The sequence below is a fragment of the Phascolarctos cinereus genome, unplaced genomic scaffold (genome assembly GCF_003287225.1).
Source record: "Phascolarctos cinereus isolate Bilbo 61053 unplaced genomic scaffold, phaCin_HiC Scaffold_4;HRSCAF=312, whole genome shotgun sequence".
In the NCBI taxonomy this organism is placed as follows: Eukaryota; Metazoa; Chordata; class Mammalia; order Diprotodontia; family Phascolarctidae; genus Phascolarctos; species Phascolarctos cinereus.
Window position 1 is genome coordinate 672,524,446 of NW_027555847.1, and position 8,208 is coordinate 672,532,653.

An 8,208-nucleotide genomic window follows, 5' to 3' on the forward strand; every position below is an offset into this window, starting at 1 on the left:
ATCCTTCCTGACCTCACTGGAGCTTTTTTTTTTTTGCTAGGCAATGGGGTTAAGTGACTTGCCCAGGGTCACACAGCTAGTAAGTGTTATGTGTCTGAGGCCAGATTTGAACTCAGGTCCTCCTGAATCCAGGGCTGGTACTCTATCCACTGTGCCACCTAGCTGCCCCCTCAACCTCAGTCTCTTATAAAATAGAGATAATAATATTCACATGGTGCTTGTGGGAAGGTAGAGGACCAAGAAGATAACACTGCCAGCTTCGGGGAAAGAGGCTTAACTCTGAAGCTCTCTTTCTCTGTTTCTGTCTCTTTTTCTCCCAGTCTCTGTGTCTGTCTGTCTGTCCCTCACACACACGGTTGTTGCAAGAAGGAAAAAAAGAAGAAAAGAGGAAGAGGAAAGCAGAAACGCGAGGAGAGAGAAGAACTGGGCAATCCCGTATTATCTCTACCTCAAGAGTCCCTGGGGTAGCCCAGGAGGCTTGGGCCCAAGAGCTTCTCACTCTGGGGGAGTTCCACCTTTCATTGTTTGGTCCCTAGCGTGGGTGAGGACAGCTTCCTGATTCTGCTCCACCCTCCTTGGGGCCTTCCCTCCAAGGCAGACAGTGCTACTATGGTCTTCTTGGAAAGCTCTCTCCCCTAGAAGAAGCATCAGCTCATGGGGGAGGGGGTGGGGTGGGGAGAAGTATCTCTCCATTGTGAGGGGGTGCTATGTCTTTTTATCTATTGATGCCACTTTGTTTCTTTTTTTTTTTCATGTTAAACAGATTTCTACATTAGTCATGTTGTGAAAGAAGAAACAGAACAAAATGGAAAAACCATGAAAAAAAAACAAAGAAAGTGAACATAGTATGCTTTGAACTGCATTCAGACTCTATAGTCCTTTCTCGGGATGTAATATTTTCCATCATGAGTCCTTTGGAATTGTCTTGGATCGTTGCATTGCTGAGAAGAGCTAAGTCTATCAAAGTTGGTCATTGCACAATGTTGCTGTTACTGTGTACAACGTTTTCCGGTTCTGCTCACTTCACTCAGCATCAATTCATATAAGTCTTCCCAGGTTTTTCCAAAATCCTCCTGCTCATAGTTTCTTATAGCACAATTGTATTCCATCACAAGCATATATGATGGCTTATTCAGCCATTCCCCGGTTGATGAGCATTCTCTTAATTTCTAATTCTTTGCCACCACAGAAAGAGCTGCTATAAATATTTTTGTACATGTGGGTCCTTCTCCTTTTCTCTCTGTCTCTTATTTTTCATTCTCTCTACCTTTGTCTTTTTCTCCTGTCACAAAGAATTTGAGAATTGGAAGGGACCTCAGCAGCCATCTAAATCCACCCTATGCCCCCCACCCAAATCTCCACCATAAGGGATCCAGCCCTTAAGGGATCTGGATGGTGTTTCTGCAGCCAGATATGGTGAGAGTTGATTAGACTGTGAGCTGGGACTGTTTTTGTCTCTCTTTGAATCTCCAGTGCTCAGCACAGTGCCTGACACACAGGTTAATGTTTCTGTCTCTGTCTCTCATTATATCTCTGTTTTTTTCTCCATCAAAGCATAACCACAAGGAGGAGGCCAAAAGAGTCCAGAAGTCTCCTCAGCCAGTCAAGTCTTGACCTTCTTGTCAATCAACATGGCAAGCCAGGGACAAACTATCTCAGAGTACAAACTCATTTGTACTTTGGGAAAGAATAAAGGGAGATTAAGAGCACCAACCTTGAAAAACAAAAAGAAAGAAAAAAACCCAGAAAGGAAAAGACGTTTGCTGAAAGTTGGCATGAGATACAGCAAAATCAGATCATCATGGGAACTGTGTATGAAACACTTAGCTGCAACAGCCCTTTTTGAGCTGAGGAATGCAGGGTCAAACCTGCTGAAGTGGCAACTTGGAATTTATATAACAGTAATTAGAAGACCTGGAAGGGGAGAGCTCTCCCCCGGCTTAGAAGCAGGCGAAAGGAGGCAGATGGGGAACAAGATGATTTTCTCCCTTTCCTCCTGAGATTTTGAAAGCAGGACCCACTGGAGACTGCTTCCCTAAAAAATCATTTGGGTGCCCCTGGGAAACACCCATAGGTCAGACTGGGAGGGGAGAAAATGAGTTTTCTGCTTGTGCATTTTAAGAGCAAACATCATTAATTTCATTTTCATTGTAGTGAAGATTCTGAGGAAGTTGAAATTGCAGACTCTGCTCCTAACTTTTTTTTTTAACATTAATTTCCCCTTAAACATTTTTTTTCCTTAGCAAAATGCAGCCTAATCTAAATATAGCAAGTAGTCCTTTTGGGTCAAGAAAAGATAGGAAAAAGATAAGATTCTCAATAAGAGGAGAATGAATTAGTTATGGATTGTTGTTAGGCTTGTAAATTCTCACCCTGGGTTAGAACACAAATTTTAAATTAATGATGATAATAAAATATATTTATAATTTATATGTAGTTTATAATTATATCTATAATTTATATATAAATTATAAGTTATTCTTATAATTTATATTTAGGTTATAATTAAAATTATATTTATAAATTATGTATAAATTATATTTACAATTTACATATAATTGATTATTAGAAATAAATTCTTAATTATAAATTCTAATTGATCATAAATTCTTAGACTAAGTGAGAATAAACTCAGGCTAGGGTATAGAAAGAAATGTTGGAAGGTCTGGGGCCCATCAGAGATGCTGAAAAGGGACAGAGAACTTAGAACAGCTGAGTCCAGCTCTCACCTGCACAGTTTGTACTCAGAGGTTCTATACTCTGAACGGCTCCTTCAGCGCTTTCTTTGACCCTTAAACACCAGTGTAAAGAAAATCCTCTTGTGGAATAAGGCAACGCCTCCTCTCTACCCTCCCCCTCATGCAGCTGGAACCTGAAGTGGACAACAAATAGACATAGAATGGAACAGATGTGACACATTTCCAAAGTCAACAAGCATTTATTAAGCACCTCACGTGTGCCAGGGAAAAACAATCCCAGCTCTCACGGTGCTCCCAGTCTGATGGAATGATCACCTCTCATCTTTTCCAGCAGGGTAAGCACTTGTACCGAAATGCCTCAGTACCCAGTGAGCTAAAGAAGAAATAGAAATGGCATTTAAGCAGATGAAAGTGGAAATTGAAGCTGGACCTGAAGAAATCTCTGCTGGAGAGCACTTAGGTGTTGATTTTCAAGATATCTTAAAAAGGGGGCAGCTAGGTGGCAGCTAGGTGGCGCAGTGGATAGAGTACAGGCCCTGAAGTCAGGAGGACCAGAATTCAAATCCGACCTCAGACCAAACACTTGACACCAGCTGTGTGACCCTGGGTGAGTCACTTAACCCCCATTGCCTTAAAAAAAAAACTCAAAAGAAGATATCTTAAAAAGGGAAGATTCCTCCCAAAATGGAAACAGTCCAAGATGGTATTGTAATCTCTACGTAAAATAATGACAGAGAAAGATGGACCCGTGGCCCTATTTACTAATAATAATTTGCATGATAATATGATAATTATGATTTGGTGATAATATGAAAAGAGAACAGGCAGACTTTTGCAAATTATTTTTCACAGCAGTCCCTGTCTTCATTGTGATACAATTGAGAATGCATGATTCTTCTGGGTTTATTGTTTGTTGATTCAAACCAAAAGAAAAACAAAAAACAGGAGTAGCTAGGTGGTGCAATGGATAGAGCACTGGCCCTGGAGTCAGGAGGACTTGAGTCCACATCCGGCTTCTGACACTTACTGAGCCGTATGACCCTGGGCAAGGCACTTAACCCCAATTGCCTCAAAAAAAAAAAGAGAGACTTTTCCTTCTGCTCTGTATGGATCTTGCATGTATATATAGGTATTTACATATTTTCTCCCTATTATAGTCTCCCTAGGCTCTGAGCTCCTTGAGGGCATGGACTGTTTCTGTCTTTCTTTGTTTCTGGCACAGAGTAAGTACTGAACAAATTCTTACAAACTGACCAGTTCACAGTCCGAATGATGGTGTGCTGTTGTTCAGTCGAATCTGACTCTTCGTGATCCCATTTGGTATTTTCTTGGCAAACATACTGGAGTGGTTTGCCATTTCCTTCTCCAGTTCATTTTACAGATGAGGAAACTGAGGCAAACAGGGTCACACAACTAGTAAGTGTCTGAGGCCAGATTTGAACTCAAGAAGAGAAGTTTTCCTGATTCAGGCCAGGCACTCTATCCACTTCGACACCTAGTCGTATGCATATTGTCTCCCGGGTTAGACAGTGACCTCTTGAGAGCAGGAGCTGTTGTTTTTGTTTTTGTTTTTACTTTCTTTGTATGCCTAACACTCAGCCCTGTGCCTGGCACATAGTAGGTGCTTAATAAATGCTTCTTCAGTGACTGACTGCCTGACTTGCCTTCAAGGGCTTCCATTCAAATGGTGGAGAAAACATGGCCATGTATGTGTAGGTATATGTAAAGAGAGGGGCTAGAGCTGTGATTTCATTGGTGTATAGGGAACTCTCTGGGTGACAAAATTGCAATTTACAATCTCAGAGGGTTGACTAAGGGCGGCTAGGTGGCGCCATAGTGCACACAGCACCTGGCCTGGAGTTAGGAAGACTCATCTTCATGAGTTCAAATCTGGCCTCAGACACTTACTGTGGCTGGGTGATCCTGGGCAAGTCACTTCACCCTGTTTGCCTCAGTTTCCTCATCTGTAAAATGAACTGGAGAAGGAAATGGCACACCTCTCCCGTATACTTGCCAAGAAAATCCCAAATGGGGTCACAAAGAGTCAGATGAAGCTAAACAAACAAATAAACCAAAAAATAAAAACAAAAACAAAAAAAGACGAAACAACAAAGGGTTAACTAGAACACCAAGACTCTGAGCGATTTGCCTGCGGTCAGAGAGCTAATATGTATCACAAGTCCAACTTGAACTCAGGTCTTCCTGGCTTCTTGGAGGCTCTCCAGTGAATACACCAAGCTAGCTCTCCAGTTTCTATAGATATAGGGTAACCTTGGGGAGGAATTCTCTAGCAGCTGGGGTGGACCAGGAAAGGTAGGTGGAATTGCTTCAGCTGAGGCTTGGGATTCCAAGAGAGGAAAAGAGAGAGCATTCCACAAAGATATGACATCAAGACATGGTGTGTCCTGTGCGAGAAATAGCAAGACGTATCTCCAGTCCTGACTTTGTTCAATGGGCTCTGATTATTTACATCACAAGAGACAGAAAACAGGGACTATTTGCTCCGCCTCAGAGGTCTTTGCCAGCGTTCTGGACAGCGTTCAATGCCGGGCCCTAGAGGACATGGGATTGCCTGGAGATCTAGCTGAAGTCCTCCAGAAATTCCCATTGTCAAGTGACAGTCCGTCTGAGCTCAGAAAACTACAGAAACTCCCTAGTGAGCATCACAACAGCTAAAAAACTGACCATGTGAAGAGAAATACAAATGGTCATTTTGACTCCTATACCTATGAAGCTTCTATGGTGCTTTCTACATAGCTACCTGGGAGGCAAGGAGTTTGCAAGTGCTTTTTATATTCATTTTACAATGTGGAAGGGTGAGATGGGAATAAGTATTGAGTAAGTGCCTCCTATGCATCCGGCACTGTGCTAAGCATTTGCCAGTCATTATTTCATTGGATCCTCATGACAACCCTGGGTGGTGGTTGCTCTTATTATCCCCATTTTACAGAAGAGGGCACTGAGGCAGATAGAGGTTAAGTGACTTGCCCAGGATCACACAGCTGGTTTTGAACTCAGGTCTTCCTGATTCCAGGCCCGGTGCTCTACCTACTATGTCACTTAGCTGCTGGATACGGAGACCCTAAGAAATTGACACAGTTACAGTTACAAAGTGTATGAGGCAGGATTCAAACCCAGGTCCTCCTGACTCTGTCTAGTTCCAGCTCCATCCCCCTCACCACACTCTCTGTAATATACATTACACAGATTACAGCATGCTGCTGGATGAGCATTCTGTGAGTTAGACCAGAATAGTGGTGCAGCGGATAGAAGGCCTGGCCCGGAATCAGAAAGACCTGAGCTCAAATCCAGCCTCAGACACTCACTAGCTGTGTGCCCCTGGGCAAGTGATTTCACCTTGTTTGCCTCAATTTCCTCATTTGTAAAATGAGCTGGAGAAGGAAATGGCAAACTACTCTAGTATATCTGCCAAGAAAACCCCCAAATGGGGTCACAAAGTGTCAGAAACGACCGAAAACAACTTGACAACAACATACATATTCCATCTAGGATAGCTAGGCATCAGGAAAAGCTGCCCCCCTGGAGGAAGGATTGCCTTCCCCCTTCTCCCGGGCTGTTTGACTGCTCTCACTTCCTATGAGATAAAGGACCAGCCAGCCTTCCTGTCTCCCCTGCCTCCATTCCCTGCCCTCCCCCCTGACACTACCATCTCAATGACCTATGGAACCCAAGGCATTCTGGGCTTTTGCATCCAGCCCGGAGCTGAGCTTTCTTCCCCAGTGAGCACATGAGCTCCTGGAGAGCAGAGATTGTCTTGATTTTTTTCCCCTCTCCATATCTCCAAGGTTTAGCATGGTAAGCATTTAACAAATGCTCATTTATTCATTCACTCACTCACTCACTCACTCCTCTGTGGGCTGGCACAGCTGAGAATGGACAGTGAGCTCCTGGGCTTTCTTCGTACTCCTCACCTACTGTGTCCCAACCAAACTGGTTGGTTTCCATTCCCTTTCTGTGATGCTCTCTTTTCACCTTCCTACCTTTGTGGGCATTCTCTCGGTCCTGGAATTACTCCTTCCTCATCTCTGCCTCATAGAATTCCTATTCTCTTACAAGGCCCACTTCAAGTACCACTTCTACGTGAAGCCTTTCCTTCCCTCCTCCATCCCCTGGTGCCCCTCAAAAAATTTTTGAGGCCAGATTTGAACTTAAGAAGGTATCTTCCTGATTCCAGGCCCAGCGTTCTATCCACTGAGCCCCTAAGCTGCCTTTGGGTTGAACTAGATGATCTCTAAAGGCCTTGTCAGTACTGGGATTTTTGTCATGAGGGTCTTGCCCAGCTCTGACATTCTGTGTTGTAAAGGACCTCTCTCTGACACTGTTCTAAGGCCCTTTCCAGACTCTCACATTCTCGATTCTAAGGGCTCTCTCAGGCCTGAATTCTCTATTCTAAGATCCCTCCTGCCTCTGACATTCTGTAACCTGAGAGCTGTCCCGGCCTTGATATTCTGTTTTGGAAGGTCCATCCCGGTATTTTCTAAGGGCGCTTGCATTCTTCATGTTTCATAATTCTCAATGGCCTTCTGTAAACTGTTCTGGGAACTAACCCTTATTTTTAACCTTGTTCCTCTGGGAAAACGTGCTCCAAATCACAAATACCCAATTTGCAAATAGCCTTTTGGCAAATAACTCCTGTTGGGTTTCTCAACCTCCTATATTGTGGCTTTACTTTGTGGACTCCCTATTGGGTGGGAGGCTTATCCAGCCAGACAGTCCTTTTGTTCAGAAGTAAGAGGGGTCCAGAACATCCCATTCTCCTCCCCCTTCCCCCCACACCTCATTCATACATTCTTTCCTGTTGCTAGCCAGCTCCTCAGCCCTGACATCACTGGCCTGGCATCTGAGTCACTGGGGCAGCCAGGAAACCCTGGGGCTCCCAAGTCTTGGGTCTGGGCTCTGGCTCCAGGGAGGGGCTGGGGGAATTCTGAGTTAAGGATTCCCAGGGCATGGGAGTAGGGAGGGGGAGAAAGGACACAGCACTGGGAAGACCCAGAAAAGCCTAGATCCCAGGCCCCTTAGGTAGTGTCAGTGAGGGGAAGGGGGAGGTGAAAGTAGAAGCCAGGCCCTGACTGCAGGGGAGATAGGAGGGTGTGGAATTCCGGGGAAGGTGCTTCCAGCCTAGAACTCTTATGTCAAGGGAGAGGCACAAACCCACAGATGGGGCTGCGTGCTTGGCTCAGGATCCAGCCAGGTGGATGTATCTACTATGGTGTATGTAGGAGGGCTGACAGAGCACTTTCATGTTTGTGTTAGTGCACACATGTTCTAGGGTGTCTGTGCGTGTATCTAGATGTGAACACGCATGAATATCTGAATGTAACTATAGATCTCTACATGTTTAAGAGAGTACCTGAGAGAGACCTTATCTGTGAATGTGTCCTAGGCTATTCCTCAATTAATCAAACCATCGACAAGCATTCATTAAGCACCTACTGTATACCAGGCACTGTGCTAGGGATACAAAGAAAGCCAAAATCATGCTCCCTGC